This window comes from Physeter macrocephalus, unplaced genomic scaffold (assembly GCF_002837175.3).
Source record: "Physeter macrocephalus isolate SW-GA unplaced genomic scaffold, ASM283717v5 random_256, whole genome shotgun sequence".
Classification (NCBI taxonomy): domain Eukaryota; kingdom Metazoa; phylum Chordata; class Mammalia; order Artiodactyla; family Physeteridae; genus Physeter; species Physeter macrocephalus.
The window spans coordinates 10,237-30,745 of NW_021145542.1; the positions used below are offsets into that span (position 1 = coordinate 10,237).

General features: G+C 52.9%; 1 long non-coding RNA gene across 5 annotated transcripts in view; it reads left to right on the forward strand.

The window, feature by feature from the left end:
* Positions 1-628: 628 nt before the first annotated feature.
* Positions 629-20,509, forward strand: part of LOC114484984 (uncharacterized) — a 35,599-nt gene continuing 15,718 nt past the window's right edge. For 3 of the 5 annotated variants that reach the window (XR_008616639.1, XR_008616640.1, XR_003678411.2), the window contains exons 1-2: positions 629-892; positions 3,258-3,356. This is a non-coding gene — a long non-coding RNA (uncharacterized lncRNA). Of the gene's footprint in view, positions 893-3,257; positions 3,357-4,446; positions 5,350-9,525; positions 9,920-20,509 lie in introns of those variants that run through there. The other 2 variants (XR_003678408.2, XR_003678410.1) reach the window with 2 other exon arrangements.

The following is a 20,509-nucleotide window of genomic DNA, read 5'->3' on the forward strand; positions in this document are numbered from 1 at the left end:
TGTTGCTTCAGTCCCGAGGCATTGATGTTTGCCTTTCTCCTGTGCCCTGTGAGAGCTGTGGGCAGGCCTTGGTCTGAGTCACCGCCCTGCCCCCCTGCCCAGCGCTGAGCCTGGCAAGCTGGCAGTGCAGGTAACTCTTTGCTGCCTGGAGAAGTTGACCAGAGGAAGGATGGCCAGGGCCCTCCTCCTCTCGTCCTCTCCATATCTATCCCTGCCCAAACCCTGACCACACCTTTCATGCCAGCTCCCCGGGGAAAGTGGCAAGCCCCTGCCCTGCTCTCAGGTTGGGCCTTGCTGCTGAGAAGTAGAATCTGGGCTGGGCTGCACCTGGGACAGGGGTGGTGCTGGTCCCCCAAGCAAGTCCCCCAGCTCAAGCAAGCTCAGCGTGGACCTGAAGCCTGGGAGCCCTGGCTCAGCACCCTGAGTCACCTCTGGGCGGCCACTTCAGAGTGTGTGTGTGCGTGTGTGCGCGTGTGCGTGCGTGCGCGAGTGCGCGTGCGTGCGCGCTTGCGCGATGGGGGGAGGGGTTGGGGAGTGCAGGGGAGGGAGGGAGATGAACCATCAGCCCAATGCCATGTTTATTTAAGGGGCACCAGTTAAAAATAGCCCCCAAGTGCCCCGTGAGCGGGCAGCAGGCACGCTGACCTCTGGCTCAGATAGAGAGAGGGATTCCAGGAGCCCTGAGAACTGTCCACGCCTCGGAGCCCTCCACAGGGCTCCCTCTCCTGCAGATGGATTTGTGACTCTGTCAAGTGTCACGCACACCCCAGCGTTGCTGGGTGGCACCAGCGACATGTTTTGTGCGCTTCACAGATTGCAGTGTTTTGCGGCAGAAGAGCGTGAACTTTAGACCTGGCCGGGACCCCATTTTCACCCCCCGTTGTGCGGGCAGGTGGGTAGCGGCAGGGGTGGCGGAGGGAACTGGAGTTCCAAGAGAAATGACTGGCTCAAGGTTACGCAGAGCAAGACAGAGAGCTGGGTCTCTCGGCTCCCATTTCGGGACCCTTTCCACTGTGTTACATCACGGTCATCGTGGTTTACTCCACGATGTTCGAATATATTTTGTTCTTTCGTCTTAAGTTATGTAATGCCAGGTAGGCAGGGGTGGGTGTTGGGATGGGGTTGGAGAAGTCCTTGGAAGGAGGAGGTGACAAGGAGGCAATGAGGCTGGATACAGCAAGGAGCCCATATCTTCCCCCACCCAGATCAAGCCCTGGCTCCCCACCTGAGATTTCTCCCCAGGTCAGGCGTGGTGGGTGTGGCTCAGCACCCAGTGCCCTAATTAGCACCTGTTGACAGTTTCTGGTTTGTGTGTTATCACCTTGGGTCCGCTTATCTTTATCAGAGGCAAAGGTTGATTGGAGCACTCTGGCTGAGGCTCAAAGCAACTTCACTCTGATTCCACGAAGCATTTTATAACTGCTGTGAATAACAGCCCTCTTTCCTCAAGATAGCAGCTGGACTTGTGTGACTTGTCCGAGAGATGCCCTATGGAGTCTTTAGTTTTTCATTCCCACCATGCCCACCAATACAATAAGGCAGCGCTCTCCCCTCAGCCAGGGGAGGAAAGCGATGCCAGGCCTTCTGACCTGCAGTCTCAGGCAAGCTGCAGTGATGCCCCAGGCACCTGAACTGCCAGAACCCCCTACCAGGGGCTGCTGCCCCTGCCCCTCCAGCCTCTCTTGCCAGGACAAAGGTTCTGGACCTTATCAGCCAAAGAGGTGGAATATTAATCTGGCCATCTATGCCCCAGCCCTGCTCCCTTATAGCCGGCCTCCCCACTGCAGGTGGGAGGGGTGCGTACCCATCAGGACCGGGTGAGAAGGCCGTGGAAGGGGTCTATGTGAGCACAGCCGGCCCTGCATGTGGCCCACAGGCACTCGACGGGGTCATTCTTCGTCTCTTCCCAACATTAGCCTCAAGGCCAGGCCCTCAGGTCCTTCCCAGCTCCCCTCTGAGCCCCAGGCGAGACGTCTTCTCTGAGAAGTGAGCCAAACCTTTCCTGACACCTGACATTCCCACCTGGACCCCCTCGGTCCGGTGATGTCAGAGAGGACCAGGGTCCTACGCCCAGCTCAGCCACTGTCTTCTTCCTCGGGCCCCTGGGCAAGTCGCTGTGCACCCAGATCTCAACTGCATCACTTGTAAAATGGGAATAGACTTTGATTGGTCCTAGAATACCCGCCTTCCCATTGAGACGTGGTACCTGAGTCTGGGTGAAAACACTGCCCCCCTGCATAGAACCACCTGGAGCAGGATCCGGGGCCCTGGATGTAGTTCTTTTGTGTCTTGAACCTCACTAGGTCTCACTTACCGCCACCCAAACTCCCTTAGCTCCTGGGCCAAGTCTCCAGGGACCACTCAGGGGAGACAGAGATGCCTTTTGAGGATGTCCTCAGAGATCTTAGGCAGGGACAGGTCCCTGCCCAGCAGGGAGGGGTGTGTGTGTGTGTGTGTTTGTGTGTGTGTATGTACACGCACTCACGCACCCACCCTCCTGGGGCATTGTTTGGAGGGGGCATTGTCCAGAGGGCTGGGCCGTTGCCTTTATGGCTAGGCATAAAAGGTAATCATTGACCCCATCAATGGCGCCCTGCGAGTCAGTGCCCGCCCAGCCTGGACACTGCCAGGCCCTGGATTACTTTACAGTCACATAAAAGGAGACTCCAGACTGGCCCCTGGGGACTTTGGCCCTCAAGGGGGGAACGGGAGGGAGCCGTTCCCTGGAGACAGGCTTTTCTTATAATATTTACTTGACAGAGAAGAGCCCCTGCCTTTTATCAAACACCACTGGGATTGTCTCAGCCCAGCCTGCCCAAGCCACAGAGTCCCCATCAACAGGGGCCACCTCTGCCCCTCCTTCCTCCATGTCGCCCACCAGGACCCACCTTGGAGGCCTTATTTCCTTTACAGTTTTATTTCATGGAGCCCGCACTAACCCATAAGGTAGGAACCACGATATTCCCCATTTTTACAGACAGGAAAACTTGGGTTCAGAGAGGTCGAGTAACTTTCCTACGTCACACAGCCAGTAAACGGCAGACCTCTACCGCAGGTGGTAATCTATATGGCAGTGGTCTCCAGACTTGCTTAAGTGCTGCTATCAGTAAAAAACAACTCTCAGCACACACCTTTAATATATTTATATATATATCCATAAATCCGACACATGCATTACTGAAAATCTGCATATTAAATATTAGCAAATATGTACACCCCAATGGAACCACCTTTTCTCGTCCTATCATTCAAACCAGATCAAATCAACCCCACCGACACTCCCCGAGGCTCAATTCCAGCAGGGACGGCTGGACCAGAGAGAGAAGGCAGAGACTGGACTGAAGTCTGCCGGAAAGGTAGGCCTCAGGCAGGTGAACATATAGGGAAAGGGCATTCCAAACAAATGCTTGAGCAAAACCCAGGAGGCAGAAAATGGCAGGAAATGTTCAGGCACAGACGAGAAGCCTGGGAACGTGAATGGCTGTAGCCACAGACAATGCTGGAAAGTTTCGGGTGGGGCTCAAAGGAGCCCGCCAGACCGCCAGACCTCATGGAGAACGCAGTGGGGCGCCGCAGTGAGTTGGTAAGCAGCGGTGTGACTTTCCCAGAGCCGTGTTTTGGAAACGTCTCCCAGGCCACAGAGTGGAGTGTGGATCACATTCTTAGATCCATCTCCCTGGAGTTGTAACGTGGCCCTCTGGAAGGCTCAAGACTGAAGGCTGCTCAGGAGTTGCCACACCTCTGTATCTGTGCACACACGCTGCCTGCCATTTACCAGCTGCCCTCGCTGGCCTCAGTTTTCTCATCTATAAAATGGGCATAACGATAGCACACAGCATGGGTATCGTCATTGCTCTGACAACTGGGGAGAATTGGCTGGAGTGCCTGATTCAGTGTCTGGCATGTAGCAGATAGTGAATGGCAGCTGCCCTCACAATTAGACCACACCATTCCCTTTGTTCCGTCTGAAGAAATCAAACCAGCCTCTCAAAAATCTAGTTCAGATTTCACTTTTGAGGACCCCGATAGACTTAACACTCCCTCCCCTGGGCTCACCTAGCTCTGGACTCATACTGGTAATGTAGCATCAGTGTATCATGTGACAGTTGCTCGCATATCTATCTGCCCTGCCCACCAACTTTGTGTTCCTATCCCAGACATTTAGTGGACCTGGGTCAATTTTTGTGACTTGGCTCAAAGTTGCATAAAAAGGGAAATAACATCAGAAGAAGAGGAGGAAGAGAAGGAGGAAGAGGAAGCAGCATATTTAGGGGCACTTAGCTAAGTTCTTCATGTGCATCATATTATGAATCCTCTCATCCACCCTGTAAGATAGGTGTATCAGGCAGATGAGCTAGTTTATGCTGCAGTAACAAACATCCCAATATTTCAGTGGTTTAAAACAGTAAAGATGCATCTCTCTTTCATGCCACATGAACATTGCAGATCACCTGGAGGGTTCTGAGCTACACTGTCCTCACCCAGGAACCCAGGCTGAAGGAAGCTTCTATCAACATCATTGTTCACAATCACCATGGCAGCCAGAAGGGGATTTGAGGGTTGACACCTTAGCTCTCATTGTTGCTACCCGGAAGCGGCACATATCAATCACATTTCATTGGCCAAAGCAGGTCACTTGGCCACACTCACTTCAAGGTGGTAGTGTGAAGTGCCATCCTGCCAGGCTTGTGTTCCTAACTCTATGTCATGAAGGCCACACAAGGTGGGTGAGGTCCATCCCCAGCTGTGCTAACAGCCACTCCCAGCTGGGCCACCCAAAGCCCCCTTGGCAAAGAATCCACCTCTCCCCCATCCAAAGGGTGCCCATCTCCATCCTCTCCTGGAAACTCTTTCTCCTCCACAGCATCAACACACAAGAATCTGGGTCAGTCTTTATCTTCCAGTGAAACTGCACTCGTTGAGGAATCAGCCTTGACTTTGGTTAGACATGAAAATCACAACCATATTTCATATCCGACACCGAGACACCGTGGGTCCGGCAGGGAGCACGGCAAGGAATGCGATTCCAACCATTGGGGTTGGAGTGTGATTTATGACCAAATAATTACATGCTCTCTGCGGGCTGGGATCACACACTTGAGTTTGTACCACAAGGAAAGTCTGCCCTATGCATTTCCCAGAGCCCATTACCTGTTTTTTCCATCATCTTTTGCAACGGGGCTTGTGCAGGCTCTGAAGGCAAGTCTGCTATGGCACATGTGTGTGTATTTGTGTAAGTGTGTGAAACAGCAAGCCAGAAAGAAGGCTGCTGGCTGATGAGGAACATCTAGTGAGCACAGCCCTGTTGGTGCTGAGGAGAAGGAAGGACAGGTCTCCATCTAGCTTCTGACCCAGAATTTTTTTTTTTTTTTTTTTTTTTGCGGTACGCGGGCCTCTCACTGTTGTGGCCTCTCCCGTTGCGGAGCACAGGCTCCGGACGTGCAGGCTCAGAGGCCATGGCTCACGGGCCCAGCTGCTCCGCGGCATGTGGGATCTTCCCGGACTGGGGCACGAACCTGCGTCCCCTGCCTCGGCAGGCGGACTCTCAACCACTGCGCCACCAGGGAAGCCCCTGACCCAGATTTTTAAAAAGGCTTCCACATCCAAATGTGTGTGCTAAGCCTGGCTCCCTATGAGAAGTAGCAACTAGAATTGCCCTCAACCACAGGCGGACTTCCTCTGCTCCACGGGCCACAGTCAGGCAAAGGGGTGAGGCTAGGGGCAGAAACAAGCAGAGTTTCAGGCAGACAAGCAGAGCAAAAGTTCAAAGTCGGAGACCAGTGAGAGTCAGCGGGCAAACGGGGGACAAGAGGCAATGCTGCTGAGGGGCAGGATGGTACCACGGGGGGCACACAGGCTCTGGGGCTGTGCCACTTACCAGCTGGGTGACCTGGGCAACTATCCAGCCTCTCGAAGCCTCAGCTTCCTCAACTGTAAACCGAGGCCAGTGAGCAACCCCCGTCATAAGGCTATTGTCGGGTAAGTGAGCTCAGGCGTGAAGCCAGCACAGGCCTGGGTCCCAGGTGGTGCACAGTAGACTAGGCCCTGCCTTGCTCTCAGGAGCAGTGTGGGCGGGGCCTGGTGAGAAATCCTCCCTCCCTCGCTGCCCCAACCTGTGTGAGCTGCAGGACGGGGAGAATAAAGTCCAGAGGGAAACCAGTTACCTAGTGAGCAGAGGCCCAAGAAGAGCTCCCCTTGCCTTTTCTGTCCTTCTCATCCCCTACTGTTCATCTCTCAAAACGCTGCTGGCCGCTAGCTGGTTTCCAGGGCCTTGCTGGGAGGAAGGGGGAAGAGGGGTCTGGAGGCAGAAGAAGAAATTCTAGAGCCTGCCCTTTAGAGCCAAGAGTCTAACTGGGAGTGGGGAGGGAGTAGCCACTATCCCCCTGGAGAGTTTTCTGACTATCCAGAAAACAAGGAATAGAAACCATGGTCTGGGTCAGGAAGAGCTCAGGGAAGGAGCTGGAGCCTGAAGGATCGAGGGACGCGTGGGCAGCTGGCACAGCCGGAAGAAAGGCCTGGAGGGGTTCACGGGGAGCAGTCAGGTGGCAAATGAGGGACCCCAGAGACAGGAGCAGTAGGCTGGGCTGTGAGTGGTGGGGCTGTCCGACCTCAGGAGTTATGGTGAGGGTAAACACAGGGCTCTGGCGTTTTGTTTGGTCAGGGATGAGGAGTACAGCCAAAGCACCTAGAGATAGGTGCCTCGCAGACAACGCAGGTGTTGGGGAATGTGGGATGCTGGGTTCACAGCCCCCAGCTGCAGACAGGGGAAGGGCAAGTCTCTCTGGATGGGATCCCCACCGCCTTTTGACCATCCCGCAGCCAGGCTCTGGCTGTGTTGACAAACGTGCCCTTCCCCTGGCCACGGGGGCTGAGATGTGGCATTGTTCAGCTGGAAGTGACTCACAGAGCTTTTCCTTCCTTCTCTTCCTCTCCACTCTGCTTGCCCAACACCTTGCGGATTCTCTCTCTGTTTCTCACACACACGCACACACACACACGCACGCACCTTTCAGAATCCATGAACTAGAAGTAAGGGACCTCCATCCAGCCGCTGGCAGGGAGGGGAGGGGCGTGGCTCAGGGTTCTGGGGCATGTGTGCATCTGGGAGTGTGGGTCTCTATGCAAGTGCACCCGGGCGTTCTAGAGTCTCTGAGGAGCTGAGCCTCTGAATTTGTGAGCTCATCTGTGTGGCTGAGATCAGGAGGGGGTGTCTGTGAAGGGAGCTGTGGCATATACGGGTCTCTGAGGTCGTGGGCGGAGGCTCTGTGCGTTCATCGCTGCGGGGACAGGCACGGGCGTTTGTGTTGTGTGTCTGTACCAGAGGGGCAGGGCGTGGGTGCCCGAGGAGTGTCAGCAAGGATATCCGAGTCGTGGGTGGAGGAAGTGTTTCTGTCTGTGTCTGTGCGGGCGTTGGGGGTGTCTGTACCTGGGCACCCTGCCTCTGTAGGATGTGAAATAACCTGGGTTTGTGACTAAGGCCCGTGATGTTCCCTCCATCTACATTTCCCTCAGCCTGGACAGAGGGTAGGAGGCAAACCCGAGTCAGCGGTGGTGGCCGTGGTCTGAGAGGTGTCACATTCACAGGGGGTCTTCAGTGGGTAGGGAAAGGAGTGAAGACAGGGCCTTGCTCCCTCCCTTCCTCCCTCCCCCGGGGCCACCCACCATGCAGAGCCCAGCAGAGAGAAGGGGTGCCAGGAACACAGGGCACCATGACCAGGCAGGGCTCAGTTCAGGCACCGCAGGGAGGTCGCCCCTCCACCAGCACATGGGTCTGTCCCCCACTATGAGCCCCCCACCTGACCCTGCTCCCAGCTAGACTGCAAACCCCAGAAGGCTGGGCCTCTTCTCCTCAGTCTCTCCGTATATAAAAGGAGAACGACGATTTCCACAGAAGGGGGTTACCTGCACCCTGGCTGAGCCTGGAGTCATGGGAACAGGGAACAGAGCTCAGCAGTCATGCTCCCCTCCTCCCCTCCTCCCCGGCCTCCAGAGAACCGGTTCAATCGGACCCTCCCTTTGGGGGCGGGGGTGCAGGTCCTTGGGCCAACTCTAGGGGGCACCGACAGGCAGGCAGCACCGGGCCTGCACCTGTCAATGGATTAAATGGGCCAAAGGCCTGGGGGAGGGGGAGAGGGGCTTGAGGATCTGTGTGAACGGGGGACGGAAGTTCAGTGGGGCCTGACGGGAGGGCTTGTCTGTGAGATGTGTGACTTCTGTCGCCCACTGGCCGTCGCAAGGGCACCGGGGGCCCCTCAGAATTCAGTCCCAGGCTCACAAGGACTGGGCTCCATGGAGGGGATGGTCAGGTTGTCCCTGGAGGCTTGATGAAGACCCACTCTTCATAGGATGTGGGAGAGAGGGTGATGCGGGATAATTGGGCTCTGCCTGCTTTCCCTCTCCTCCTCAGGTCTAACCAGGGCAATGCCCTCCCCCTAGAACCCCTCAAGGAGAGGAAAGTCCCCCACCTCAGCCCCAGGAGAAGGCAGCAGTCAGGGTGAGGGGACCATCCCCCAGCACAGGCCCTGGAAGGAAGGGTCACCTGGGGGACTCTGGTTTTCCAAATCTGGCTGCTTCTCCTGGGATTTACCCCCATGAACGGGCCCCCCACGCCGGTGGGGGTAAAGCCACGCCCCTCCACCCCACGTGACCAGGCTCCCTGGGTGCTCGCAACTGCCAGGAGGGAGAAGGCTCCAGGGCCAGTTCTGAATGCTGGGGGGCGGTGACTGTCCGCGGAGGTGCTGCCTTCCTCCGGCACTGCCCATCCATAAAGGGCATTTGTGCCCGGGCAACACCGCCCACCTGGGGCTGGGGGGCAGGGGCTGCTGTGAACACAGCGCCACAGTGAAAGCGGGACAAACGCGCCTGTGTGCGCCCTGGCCGAGGTGCCGGAGGAAGCGCGGTCGGGCCCAAGTGTTAATGGGCCTCCTTCCTGCCCTGCCCATGCCAGCTCCCCGGTGCTCATCCCCTCTCCCCCGAAATGCCCGCTTCCGCTCAAGTCCCGGCACACTCCCTCCGCGTCCCTGGCCGCAGATCTGTCCTGCTTTGACAAACATCCCTCTCACTCAGCCTTTGAGTTTATGGCTTTCCCGCGTGCCTTCCCTTCATGTGGTTGGGAACCAACGCGCTGGTCCCCAGAGCAGAGGCCGGGCCGGGGGTGGAGGAGGCATGGGGGCCTGGCCTGGCCAAGCTACGGGGAGGGGAGACTGGAATCCGGCGACAGGGAGATAAGGGCCGGCCAGGGAACAGCGCAGGAGGGGCGCGCTCCGAGTTCTGTCCCGGAGGAGGACAGGTGAGGGGAGGTCCAGGCCACCATTCCCGAAGGGGTCAGCACCAGCCCACGTGGTGGCAATAAGCAACTGCAAGAAGGCAAGCAGGGGGTACTTGTGGGTTTGTTTTTATTTGTGTTTTAAAATGGAACGTTTATTAACACCGACTGTGTCTGCCTTGTGTCAAGGAAGTCCATGAATTCATGATCTCATTTAATACTCATGACACTCACCAGTACCATCACTCCCGTTTTTACAGATGACAAAATTGGGGCCCAGAGAGGTTAAGTACCATGTGCCCAGGTCACAGAGCTGGTCAGTGGCAGAGCAAGGATTCAAGCCCAGGCAGCATCCACGTGTTGAAGAAAAGCCACCACCCTATTTGCATTCTTGTCGCTGTTGGGCTTCTGTATCTGTATCTGAGCCTGAGACTGACCGTTAAGGTGTCCCTGAGTCCCTGGGTCAGCCCCAGGAGGGCCAAGGAAGAACTGTTCAATCCCCGGGCTACCTGTGCCCTCAGAGACTAGGGCACCGTGGGAGCCTCAGACTCCCTTAGGTATCAGCACCATCTAGAAGCTGACATCTCCCCATAAGGGGACACATTTCCAAATTTATGTAGAAGCTGTTGAATAAAACCCACAATCATTTAAAAGTGTTACTGAAAAAAAAAAAAAAAAATAAAAAAAAATAAAAGTGTTACTGAATGCATATTTGCTTATGGTCATTTGTATTTTTTTCTCAGCCATAGGATTTTTAAAGCATGACTGCCATCACGTGAAGCAGGGAGCTGGTGTGCAAAATGTTTCGATTCTATAAGTGTTTGTATTTAAAAAAAGTTCAGAAACCACTTTACAGACTGAGACACCGATGCCCTGAGAGGTAGCATGCCCTGGCCAAGTTTCAGAGCAAGCTGGGGCCCAGGAAGGGTACTAGAAGCAGGGTGGGGTTCCCTTTCTGTCTGGTCAGGGCAGCCCCAAACATCTCATAAAAGAAGGGAGCCTGCCCAGGGCTGCAGGGGTGGACCCTGGGGCATACAATCCAATGGGGCATGGAGCTTGAGGGATGAAGGGGCTGGGAGAAATTCAGGGGCTTCACCTCTCTCCCACAGAGTGGGGACAATTCCAGGCAGCAAGAAAGAGCCCCAGCCTTACCTGTCGTTTCTTCTCGGAGCCTCTTCCTAAGGCTGGCATTGCAGGTCCTGCTGTGGCCGAAGCCAGCTTCGTACGGACTAGCAGGAAGATGGGAGGGGGCTTTCAGTGGGGAGGTTCCCCCTACTCCACACAACTGGGCCAAGGGGATAGACCACCCTCTCTTCCCCAAAGGAAGGAAGCAAAGGAAAGACATTTCTGGAGCAGTCACCGTGTTTTTACAGGTTAGGTTTTGTTTTTAACCTCAACCATCCTGTAAAGCAGACCTGACAACTCCCACTTTTACAGATGTACCTCAGAGAGGTGAGAAGCTTTTAAAAGGCAGAGCCAGCACCAGCACTTGATCCCACACCATGCGGCCTGATCTATGTTCTGCAGGGTGGGGATGGGGGCTGGAGCTGCTGAAGGGAGGAGGGGGAGGGGGAAAGTGAGGCCCACATCCCCTGCCCCAGCGAACATCCTCTCTGCCTGCCTTTGTTCACAAAACCGAAAAAGTGATGATGGTTTTCCTTCCTCTCTTTAAGAAAACAACAGAATCAAAACAAACAGAGAAGGGGAACTCCCTCCTGTAGCTTTTGCCAGAAATAAAAGGAAGAAATAGTTCCAGTCCAGCCCTAGGCCGGCTACCGGGACAGGGTGTGGGAGGGGAAGAGAGAGCACCCCTCTTGAAAACCCAAGCTTCAGCATCCCCCGCCTCGTGGTCCTGATCCAACCCTTCCCCCACCTGTCACCTTACCACACACACAAACACACACACACACACACACACACACACACACACACACACACACACACACACACACACAGCTTAGGCAGCTGAAACTTCCCAGAGGGCTTTAGTAAATCCTAAGGAAGGGCAAAAAGGAAATAAACACACACACACACCCCACAAAACGCAAACCAACACTGGACACCTCCCATGGTCAGTTCCCACTCAGGGCTCCCAGGCCCTGCCCCATTTCTCTCTTCTGAGCTACCTGCACTGAAGTCTCTAGAGGGAAGTGATACCTCACAGGGTTCCTTTCTTCCTAGAGTCAGGCTTGCCTATACCTTAGCGGCCACAACAGTCAAAGTCTGGAGTAGGCTTCGGTTCATGGTACTGCAGGACACCCACCCATCCTTACCCTGGCCAGAGCCCTCCCATTCATTCCCTAGTTCAGCTTGCAGTTCCAGATGTCTTGTGCTGATAAGCTCATTTGGGATGACTGACAGCTTCAGAGATCTGCCCCCTGCATACAGGGTGGCGGCCTTAAAGGCTCAGCAGTGTCATCCTCACCAAGGGACTTGGTCTCACAGAACTGGCCCGTCGGTCAGCTTCACTCTTTGACAGAGACTCGGAGGCCAAAAGCACCTTTTGAAAACTGCTTGGATAGATTAAGGAATTTGTGATCTGAGTTTAAGGTCAGACTCTAGCTGGAGAATAGTTTTTCCTCATTGAGACTAATTAGTCTCAGCAGGTACTAAATGAGTACTTAGTTTTGTACTCAGTACTGTACTTGGTCCTGTGGGAAATGTAAGAAGACAAATGTAAGAGTTGCAGAATCTCCTGGGGAACTGGGAGAGATGGTGGCAGGGGAAGGATTGTGCTTAAACAATTAGAGAAGTGTCTAAATGGAAAGTCAGCTTCTCTTGGAGATGTGGGAGGTTAGAGGGCAAAAGAGCACAGGTGACGCTGCTAACTGAGGATCACTGCACCACAGGATTCTGGGCTCCCTCTTGTTTCCCAGGGCTGACAAGGCCTGCATTTAGCAGGCCTTCAGTTTGTGTCTGTTGGACAAACAGCCACTGTCTGGGCTTCACTGGCAGCAGAGGGTCCGAGGAGGTCAAGCAAAGACTACTCTCCTGAGGATGAGGCCAGGGCAGGGCTTAGGCCACACCTTCCACCTCTGTAAGCGATCCCTTTTCCTCAGTGCCCCCAGTACCCCTCAGCCTTCATCCTTTCTCACTTGAACATTAAGGCAATATCCTCCTTTGATTTGTGCCTTAAATACATCATCCAAGTGGCCTCTGGAGCTATTGTGCCAAAACACAGGTCAGATTATGTCATGCCCTTCCCGCCTCCAAAGCCTTTGCCAGCTCCCCATTGCCCACCAAATAAAGTCTATGACAGCTGCCTCTCTCCCTCCAACTGGAGTGAACACAGTGGTTGGGGGCTCAGGCTCCACAGTCAGGCCCCTGAGTTTAGATTCTGGCTCCACCCCTTACCAGCTGTCAACCCAGGACAAGTTACTGATACTTCCCAAGCTTCTGTTTCCTCTCTGTAAAATGGGGATGCTAAGACTATCCACTTGTTGGGCTTTCCTGGTGGTGCAGTGATTAAGAATCCACCTGCCGGGGTGGGATAGGGAGGGTGGGAGGGAGGGAGATGCAAGAGGGAAGAGGTATGGGAACATATGTATATGTATAACTGATTCACTTTGTTGTAAAGCAGAAACTAACACACCATTGTAAAGCAATTATACTCTAATAAAGATGTTTAAAAAAAAAAAAAAAGAATCCACCTGCCAATGCAGGGGACACGGGTTCGAGCCCTGGTCCAGGAAGATCCCACATGCCGCGGAGCAACTAAGCCCGTGCGCCACGACTACTGAGCCTGCGCTCTGGAGCCCACGAGCCACAACTACTGAAGCCTGCGTGCCTAGAGCCCGAGCTCCTCAACAAGAGAAGCCACTGCAACGAGAAGCCCATGCACCACAATGAAGAATAGCTCCCGCTCGATGCAACTAGAGAAAGCCGCGCGCAGCAGCAAAGACCCAATGCAGCCAAAGATATATAATAAATTAATTAATTAAAAAAAAAAAAAGACTATCCACTTGTAGAAGTTTGGCGAGGGTTAAATGAGATGTATCCCACATAGAGATACACAGTGGAGCCCTCAACACTTGTTGGCATTCCTCAGCATTACCAGGAGGACTGTGTGTCTTCCCACTGGCCCAGGAAGCTTCTTGAAGGCAAGCACCATGTGATAGTTGCCCTGTATCCTCCTCTCCCAGGTCCCAGCTGTGTTGTGCCATTGTGGGAACTCAGTAATGCTTGTAGACCAGGGAGTAGAGCTTAGAAAGTGGGCCTGGAACTGGTGGATTTGATTTCTCCCTGGCCCAGAACACCCTCCTCTGCCATTCCTGGCCCTGGCACACTCCTACTCAGTCTTTAAGACCGTGCTCTATGCCTCCTCCAGGAAGTCTTCCCTGGTTCTCAGGTTGGGTCAGCCACCTCCATGTCCCTGCTGCAAGCATGGCAGATAAGTCTTGATCAATGCACTATTACAGAGCAGTTCTCGGTTCAGGCAGCTGGTTCCCAAGAGACTGTGCCCTGCCTCACTCCTCTGCCAAGTCTGGCTCAGCCGCAGCCCAAGGTTTTGATGAATAAATTAATGAATTTGTTCTGTGACCTTGAGCCAATTCCCTCTGTCCCATTCTAACACGGGGAAAGCACTGTCTTTCTTGGATAAGTGGGAGGGAGGGGTCCAGAGGCGGAGGGGGCAGGGCCTGGAGAGGAATGGAGTGGCTTGTGGCCAAATGGGATCCCTCAGGGGCAACCCCGTTGGCTCATCCAGTGAGGGCCAGAGTAGAGAATTGCCCCCTGATATGCCCCTGGTGATTGGCTCTCCCCACATGAGGATGGAAGGGCAGCGTCCCTTGGCAAGGCCAACTGAAAAAAAGGAGGTCTGTTTCTGGGCTCTTCCCCTCCAGTGACCTGGCCTCCAAGTCCTTCCCACAGGATCTGCCCCACCCTCCTGGACATCAGCACAGCTGTGACCTTGAAATGGTCACCCCTCATCCCTGGACTTCCAAGTTCTCTTCTCTCCTGCCCAGGGCTTAAGGTGCCACGGTGGGCCGGTGCCCGGGAAGGAGGCCAGGGATGGACTCCTGGCTAGCTGACCACCTCCCACTGGCGTGTTGGCCTGAGCAGGCGGGTTTCAGCTTTCAGAGTGTTTTCCTGTCTAGGGCACTTTCTATTTTTCAATACTTTTCCTAACTCAGCCAAACAAGAAATAAGGAAATTGGTGAAACTTCTAAGAGCTGGGAGGGTGGGAGTGGGCAGAACCCACCCTGGAAAAGGCCAGAGGCAGGGCTGGGGGCCCCTCTACCCCCATCCCCCCACCTTCCCACTCCCTTCCCAGCCTGGCTGACTCATTGTTTTGCAACAAACAGCAGGCGGCCAGGCCCTGGCAGTTTCTCGAAGTCCAGCCCCAAAGCAGGCTGGGTTCAATCCCTGCCCTCCCAACAGCCCAGGCAGGCCTGGAATGATTGGGTTATCTCCGCCTGCATCCCCTTTGTTTGGGGCGGCCACTTGCTCACCGAGGTAAACAAACTCTGGGCGCGTAAGAAAAAAAGGGACCCGTTATCTCCTGAGACCAGAGAGATCCCTCTCCCCCAACAGGTTCCCCTGCAGAGAGGAGGGATTTCAGAGCATAGTGTCCAGAGACTGGTGCCTGGCTTCAAATCCCAGCTCCTCCACTTACGGCGGGTGGCCATGGGCAAGTCACCGACCCTGTCTGCTTCGACCCCCGCAGTCTACAAAATGTCGGGATAACAGTACCTACCTCAGAATTGTTCTGAGCATTGATGAATTCATATTTATAATGGGCTGTATCTGATGCAAATTTTTTTAAAGAGCTCTCTCTATATAAGTGGTGTTAAATGGCCGTGTGGGAAAGGTTTATAATAATGTTAAAAAATAAACCCAACATCCAAATCCAGGCTCTGAGGGGATTTCCCAGTCCCCCATCCCCCACCAGCCCTCACTCCCCTCAGTGGGCCAGGCTTTCTTCACTTTGCATCCCTGAGCTGAGGGCATTGATGGGTCCCAGCAGGTAGGCACCGGGGCCCCAAGCTCCTTTTCAAATGGAAGTTGTGCAGGGGAAATCCTCGAGGGAGGTAGGCGCCAGCCTGGGAGGGTCCGGCCACCTGAGGGGCTGCATGGAGAGGCTCCTAGGTTTCCTGCAAGAGCTTTTGGAATTTCAAAAAATATCCCCGGGAATGGACAGCCCGCAGGGGTGAAGTGATGGAGGAAGACGTGTCAAGCTCTCCCTGAAGTCCAACAGGACAGTCCTGTCCTGCCATTTTCTTTTCTGGACGATTTTCCCAAATAGCTGATTTCTTAGGCTCAAGTACCAGATTCAAATCTTGGTTCCGACCTTACGAGCTGGGAGACTCTGGGCAAGTTACTAACTCTCTCTCTAAAGCTCCATTTCCTTGTCTGTAACAAGAGGTAATAATCCCTCGCCTTGCAGGGCTGGCAGGGGATTAAATGAGGTGATACAGACAAAGCTCTTACTGTAGGGCCGCCGGGGGCAGGACCAGAGCTCCATCAATGGGTGTCCTCTAGCCCCCACCCCCAACCCCTGTCCTCACACGAGACCTGGGAATCTCCTTACCTCTGGCCTGACTCCATTTGGCAGTAGACTGGTACCCCTCCCCGCCTGCTTCCTGCATCCTTTCTGATGAGTCCAAGGGCCTGAGGCCAGCTTCTCAGCCTCTTCCCTCCTGGTTTCCCCAGTGGTGCCAATATTGCACAGAAGTTAACAGAGTGCACTTCAGAGCCCAGGAGATTGGGGTTGAGGTCCAGTCTCCTCCAACACCAGCAGTGAGTCCTGGGTCACAAGCCTCTGTCATTCAGTCATTCATTCAGCAAATATTTCTGAGCACCTGCTCTGTGCCTGACACTGTAAGGGGTGCTGCAGGTACAATGAAGAAGACAGATCCAATCCCCGCCCTCAGTCATAGTCTAGCAAGGGAGACAAACATTAAATGTATATCCAGTAACATAATTATTGAGTGCTATAGAGAGTGAAGGGTGCTGTAGGATGATATTTCATGGAGGGCTCAAGAGATGGTATTTCTGAGGCTTAAGCCAGGACCTGAAGTATATCGAAGAATGAATAGTAAGAGCTGGGGAGAGGAAGAGGGAAAGAATACTGTACAGACAGTGAAAATAACATGTGCAAAGGCCCTGAGGTCAGAAGAGTTTGGTACTCATACTGAAGAGAGCCTATAGTGAGTGAACAAAATAGAGACTCAAGATGAGGTTGAAGAATCGAAAAGGCTAGATCTGGTGGGACCACATAGACCTTGGGAAAGACTTTGGCCTAGAACCATTGAGTAGTTTTAAGAAGTGAGGGATATGGTTAGAGCACTTTCAAAAACGTGTCCAGCAGCTCAATGGATAATGGCTTGGAATGGATGCAGGGAGACCAAGGAGCAGGCTGTCTTTTGAGGGAGAAGGGATTGTGGTTGGACTAGGGAGAGCAGAGCTGCAAAGAAGTGGGCAGAGCCATGACATGCTTGGGAGTGGGTACAATAGGAACTGGTAATAGGGTAGGTATGGAGGTCAAAGGAGATGGTGTCAAATATAACTCTCAGGTTCTGACCTGGGAAACTGGGTGAAGGGTAGGGCTAGTTACTGAGCGAGGAAGCCCCAGGGGAGGGGAAGAGTTGATGGGAGAGGGGATAGCAGATGTTTAGTTTTAGAGATCTATGTTTGAAATACCTGTATCAAGTAGGCAGCTGGATATACCAGACTTGAGTTTAAAAGAGAGGTCTAGATTGAGAATTGGAAATTGTAGAAATGGAATTAACACAGGAATGAACAAGATTGCCTGGGAGAGCATAATCTATGCTAGTCAAAGAGGGCCAGGCCCAAGGCCTGAGAGGCACCCCATTTAAGTGAAATGGAGCTCCAGTTTTGTCATCTCTAAAGTGGAGATAATAGTACCCATAGCTTACTGAGGATTATATGAAGTAACGGATGTAATGGCGCCTAGCACACAGCCAAAGCACAACAAACGACGGGTAGGAAAGCTGCCAGGATGCATTTGGTTGGTAATTCTCTTCATTTGCAAGTGATAGAAACTCAAACTAGTTCTAGGAAAAGAGTTTTTTCAAAGGATTCAGGATATCTCCTACAATCAGGGGAAGAACTGAATCACTAAGCCACAGCACAAAGGGCAGGACAGAGGTCCTCGGAGGGACTCGCCTCTCCGCTCTGCTCCTGTTGGGATCAGCTTCTTTCCCTGATTCTCTGACTTCTGCTCTGTGACGGGGTGCGCAGCTGCTGGCCGGGTCTGCATTTCATGTCTTGATGTTCCCTCTGTCAGAGAGGGACTTACTCATATCCTCTCTGATCCCAAGTTAGCAAAATCTCAGGGAAGGACTCTCCATGGTTCCACTTTGTTTGGGAACCCCCCACCCCACCCCACTCCGTGTGTGGGAACAAAGGGACTGGCATCTACAATAACATGGCATTGCCCTATTGGGGTGGGGGGAGGGGAAGGAGGGCTGCTAGGTCAGCAAAAACAATAGGCGGCCCGCTCCAGTTATTAACCTGGAAATGTGCTTGCAGTCAAGAAAAGGGGCTAGTTAGTACCTGTAGGTGATTAAAAACGAAACACAACTCCGGGCTATGTTACCATCTATTGACCCTGACACTCCCTAGATAACCCCCTACTCCCCTGCTCCCAGCTCCCAATCACCTGGACCCAGCAATAACCTCATCACATGCTCCTGGCGTTTCCTCCACAGGCTTCTTCCTTCCCCTCCCCAGCCCAACCCCATGGCAGATGGGCCTCCCCTTGACCCCATTTTGAAGGATTCCCTTTACAGAGCCTTCAATGACCTTCCCAGACCCTAGGATTGATGACAGTTCCTTTTTTTTCTTTTTTACATATTCTTTTCCATTATGGTTTACTACAGGATATTGAATATAGTTCCCTGTGCTATATATAAGGACCTTGTTGTTTATTGTATATATAGTAGTTTGTATCTGCTAATCCCTAACTGCTAATTTATCCCTCCCCCACTCTCTTTCCCCTTTGGTAACCATAAGTTTGTTTTCTATGTCTGTGAGTCTGTTTCTGTTTTATAAATAAGTTTGTGTCATATTTTGGATTCCACATATAAGTGATATCACACGGTATTTGCCTTTCTCTTTCTGATTTACTTCACTTAGTATCATAATCTCTAGGTCCATCTATGTTGCTGCAAATGGCATTATTTCATTCTTTTTTATGGCTGCATAGTATTCCATGGTATATAGGTACCACAGCTGCTTTATCCATTCATCTGTTGATGGACTTTAGGTTGTTTCCCTGTCTTGGCTATTATGAATAGTGCTGCTATGAACATTGGGGTGCATGTATCTTCTCAAATTATACTTTTCTTTGGATATATGCCCAGGAGTGGGATTGCTGGATCATATGGCAACTCTATGAGTTGAGTTTTTTAAGGAATCTCCATACTGTTTTCCATAGTGGCTGTACCAATTTACATTCTACCAACAGTGTAGGAGGGTTCCCTTTTCTCCACACCCTCTCCGGCGTTTGCTATTTGTAGAATTTTTAATGATGTTGAGGCCAATTTCTTTGGCCTGACCTCTCAACCTTTCCGCTCCTCTGTCACTGCACCTCTCAAGTCATTCAAGGCCCAGCTTACCCAGACCTCCTCTGTCCCTGACCTCTCCAGCCTCATAGCCCCCTCCCACTGACCTCCAACCGGCCTGCTGCAGAGTTCACTGCTCACATGGAGGGTGTGCCTGCCGCGTGTCCGTCACTGAGGCTAGTGGACGCCCTCACATGCTTCATTTTGCCTACTCCCTGAAAGACAGACACCGACCACCATCCCCGTTTGACAGAGAGGAAGCAGGCTCAGCGAGGTTCAGTAACTTTTCCCAAATTACACCATTGGTTAGTGAAATAACAGGACTTGAATCCAAGACTGACAACTGAGCTCAAAACCTTTGCTTTAAACCAGGAGCCAGCAAACTATTGGCCCTGAAGGCCAAATTCTGCCCACTGTCTGCTTTTGTGCAGCCTGAGAGCTGAGTGGTTTTTACATGATTGGGAAAAAAAATCAAAAGAAGCATAACATCTTGGCACATGTGAAAAATCACATGAAATTAACATTTCAGTGTCCATTAATAAAGTTTTATTGGAACACAGGAACACCCATTTGTTTAGATATTGTCAATGGCTATTTTCACATTTCAATGGCAGAGCTGAGTAGTTGTGACAGAGAGCAACCTAAAATTTTTATTATTTGGCCCTTCGCATTAGAAGTCTGCCTACGCCTGCTCTAAAAGGCACCACTAGGGACTTTCCTGGTGGCGCAGTGGTTAAGACTCCACCAGCCAATGCAGGGGACACGGGTTCGAGCCCTGGTCCGGGAAGATCCCACATGCTGTGGAGCAACTAAGCCCATGTGCCACAACTACTGAGTCTGCGCTCTAGAGCCCACGAGCCACAACTACTGAGCCCGCATGCCACAACTACTGAATCTGCGCTCTAGAGCCCACGAGCCACAACTACTGAGCCCGCATGCCACAACTACTGAAGCCCGCGTGCATAGAGCCCGTGCTCCGCAACAAGAGAAGCCACCACAACGAGAAGCCTGCATACTGCAACGAAGAGTAGCCCCGGCTCGCCGCAGCTAGAGAAGACCGCGCACAGCAACGGAGACCCAACGCAGCCAAAAATAAATAAATAAAAATAAATTTATAAAAAAATAAAAGGCACCACTAGCCTACCTCCTGTTGATGACCCCCAGCCACATGGAGCTCTAAACACACCGCCTGCCTCTACAGATTGCTGTCTTTCTCTGAGTGCTGAGCCTGCTGTAGAATCTTGGAGGGAAAGCAAGGTGGATTTTAGCCCTCTTTGTACCCCCAGGTACTCAAGACTTGCCCCAGATGGGACTGAAGTTTCAACATCTGAGAATGTCGAAAAAATTCTTGTAAACCCTCGTGGTGTCCCCCAGGCTGAGCCAGGTGGTTCATCCAGGGTGGGTGGTGGGAGACCTTTGTCCCGACAGGATCTGACTCATCTGGAGTGCGCTCTGGGCTTGTCTGGCTTTCAAGGAACCAGCTTCAAGGAAAGAAGCAGAAGAACTGATTCCTAGCCAGGAGAATGAGGCAGAGAGTTGTCCTGGTGACTAAGTGGGATCGTGAAAGAAAGCACTAAGCCTGAAGACTGGCATGTCACAGATGCTTGATGACCCACAGCTATTCTGAGGAGGAGGAGGAGGAGGAGGGAAAGGGGAGTTCTGGAAGCTCCAGGCTTTTGCTTGCCTGTATGGGGCTTTTGTGTGACAGAAAAAGTCT